This window comes from Astatotilapia calliptera, chromosome 9, assembly GCF_900246225.1.
Source record: "Astatotilapia calliptera chromosome 9, fAstCal1.2, whole genome shotgun sequence".
NCBI classification, from domain to species: Eukaryota; Metazoa; Chordata; class Actinopteri; order Cichliformes; family Cichlidae; genus Astatotilapia; species Astatotilapia calliptera.
In genome coordinates this window covers 34,384,756-34,387,999 of record NC_039310.1, presented here as the reverse complement: position 1 = coordinate 34,387,999, position 3,244 = coordinate 34,384,756, and the positions used below count along the sequence as shown (strand labels likewise).

The 3,244-nt window shown below is 49.7% G+C and overlaps 1 long non-coding RNA gene across 1 annotated transcript; it reads left to right on the top strand.

Moving 5' to 3' along the window:
• Positions 1-799: 799 nt before the first annotated feature.
• On the top strand, positions 800-1,484 carry LOC113029688 (uncharacterized). Its single transcript, XR_003273470.1, has 2 exons — positions 800-936; positions 1,163-1,484. It is a non-coding gene; the product is annotated as an uncharacterized LOC113029688 (long non-coding RNA).
• Positions 1,485-3,244: the final 1,760 nt, after the last annotated feature.

Here is a 3,244-nt window from a genome sequence, read left to right as displayed (position 1 = left end):
ACGCCAGCCAGCACACTGTCCATAAGCCTCTCGAAGGTCGCAGGAGCGTTGCAAAGGCCAAAGCTCAGGACTTTGAACTGCCATAGTCCCCTGTTAGTGCAGAAGGCTGTCTTCGGTCTGGATTCCGGGGACAGTGGCACCTGCCAGTAGCCACTCCGCAGGTCCAGGGTGGAAAACCAGGAGGACCCGGCTACTAAGTTGTACAGCAGCTCCGGTTGGGACAACATCGGGTCGGACCAGCGTTGCATTGGATCCCGTGTCCAGCAGGGCCGTAAAGGACACCCCCGCAATCGTCACTGGAACATGGCAGAAGCCGCCAACCTGGGTCCAGCCCACAGTGATGGGTGGAGGTGGCGGTGGTGTGGGGATGTCGTTCTCCCGGGCCCATGTACTCCCGCCTACACGGGCCCGTGGGCGTTTCCCTGAACCGCTGCAAGCTTGGGGCACTGCCTGATGAGGTGTCCGACTTGTCCACATCCCCAGCAGCTCTGAGGTCGGCGGTGTGGGCCAGCCCGAGGGGAAGGCGACTGCAGTGAAGCTGCCTGCACCAAACTGCACAGGCCCGCTGGCGTCTCCATCTGTTCCACAGGTGCAGACACAGCCCTCACCACGTGTGCGTCATCAGCGCCCCCAGAGGATCCTGCAAGCATCTCCCTCTCCAACGCTAGCTCCAGGGCTGCACTGAGTCTGGCCGGCCGAGCAAGCTGAGTTTGCATACGGAGCTCTTTAGGGCTTAGGGCCTGCAGGAACTGGTCCCGAGCTAACTCCGCCTGCACTGATGGTGGCATGCTGTTGTAACATAGTTAAATAGAGTTGAAGTTAAATCCCGCTAAATGGGACATTGGCGCCACCTACTGTCGAAAAAGTGACCCTGCAATATTCACAAAGGGCAAGGGATTCTGGGTAATCCTCAGAATAATGGAGGATTCCTGCGAGGTAAGGAATGCGCAAATGTCGTGGGGAGGAAAAATCATATCGCAGGCTGTTAAAGTAATACAGTCTGACCCGATTATTTTTGTTGTTTATATATCATTTGTTGCGGGTCATTTCTCCAGTCTTTATGTTGAACTGAGTGCACGTTTATGTGAGATTTCTTTATTGGGAGGAGAGGAAACAAAATGGGAGCATAGTTAGCTAACTCTGTTGTTGCTTTCCCGTTTAGATTTTGTGCTGATTGCCCACGACATTAAAAAGAGAGCATTCTAACCATTGCCTTTTTGTTGTGAATGCAGGTATGTGACTGTGCCACACTGTTTAGAGAATTTACATTGTTTCATGTACAGCTTTAAAATATATTTCTATATTCCTTTCATTTGGGAAATTTAACATGCAATGTTAATGGTGTTGAAGTTTTTCTATTTTGGTTGTATAAATTTACCACTATACGATCACACTGCAAGTGGAAATGTAATCCTCAGAATAATGGAGGATTCCTGCGAGATTTTGTGCTGATTGCCCACGACATTAAAAAGAGAGCATTCTAACCATTGCCTTTTTGTTGTGAATGCAGACCAGAGGAGACACTACACAGAGGTCACACTGTCATACGCCCTCCGGCAAAGGCACTCGACTTCATGGGCCAAAATGCGGAGGGGCTCACCTGACAATCTGCGTCTGTTGTTGAACTCCGACCTCAGCAGCACTGGTTGGTTATACTGCCCGAAGCGCCTCTGAAGTGCTCCGACCAGAGCATTATAATCTCCCCTCTGTTCCTCGGTCAGCAGCAGCCGGCATGCAGCTGCATCCTCACACAGGCACAAAGCCAGTTGGAGAGCTTTATGTTCCTCAGACCAGCCAGCTGCAACAGCTAACAGCTCGAACTGTGCGATAAACACTTCCCATGGCGTCTTGCCGCTGAACTTAGGCGTTTTTATATTCGCTGCAGCTTGCTGGGCGCCGCCATGTTTGTTTACATCACGTGACGGCGCGCCAAGCGAGGTCGACTCCTTCCCGCCGGAATCGCGGCTGCTGTGTGAACAGTTCCCGAGCCTAGTCAAACCTGGAGAAAATCCAGCTTCGGCAGACAGCCGCAGCGCCGTTTCCCTCACTCCATGGGCGGGCGAGCGCGGACGAACCTCCCTCTCCTCCGTCTCCTTCTTAATCCTGCCCGGCAACATCTTCGTCTCGTAACGGCAAGCGTCGCCAGCAACAGGGTGTCGGGCGTTCTGGGGTTCTTTTTTCTTTTTTCACTTCTGACACCAATGTAACGTTCACAAGAACCAGACGGTTGGGGTCTCAGTTTGTCCGTTTATTCGGCACATAAGCAAGCGGGTTGCTAACTCAGGGGAGAGCGCCCTCGTATTACACCTCTCTTCAGCCTGGCACACACACAGAACAACCAGGTCCCCCCACCCCTTCCTGTACACCACCCTCACTACTTCCTGCAGCCCAACCAAACATGAATCTTAAAGGAACAACAACAGTGTGCAGAGATAACTAACATGTCACTGTCCAACAACACTTAAACATCGTTACAATATGTTTGTTTGGAATAGTTTTATGGATTTTTGTCAAATAATCCGACTACAGTTTGTCAGGGTTCTTGGGTCGTTGACCCAGTGCTTTCAGTTCTGTCACGGTTAGTTTATGTTGCCACACCAACGTTGTCCTCACTTTCTGTTTTCCCCGTGTCAGCTCGTCTCTTGCGTCATTAGCCAGATTATGTTCAGCTGTGTACTCACCGGTCTCTCATTACCATCCTCATCTGTCAGAGTATTTAAGTCCTCAGTTTCCTTCTGTTTACCGTCGCGTCATTGATGTGGTCACTGCTGTCTGTGCCACATGTTTGCCGTTCAGTTCAGTTCAGTTCAGTTCAGATCAGTTCAGTTCAGTTCAGATCAGTTCAGATCAGTTCAGTTCAGATCAGTTCAGATCAGTTCAGTCAGTCAGTCAGCCATCTCCTATTCTCGTCATTCGTCTCTCACAATAAACACCCTGAATCTTCACCGTGAGTCCTGTGTTTGAGTCCTCTTCTCCACATCCACTCAGCAACTCCTGACACAGTTAATCCAGAATGTAATTAAAGGTTTTTCAATACACCTACAGTTTGTTCTCTGTATGTTCTTCTGTAATGAAATTAACCACACTTAGTAAACTGTACAGGAAATGCCCTCTACTGGACATCTGATGAATGAGCTCCTAAGAGTCAGCCTAATATTTTAGCTCAGTATTTTTTATATGCTTAGACTTTAACAGACTATATAGATCAGAAGACTTGTATCACGGAGACCTTGCAGGACCACAA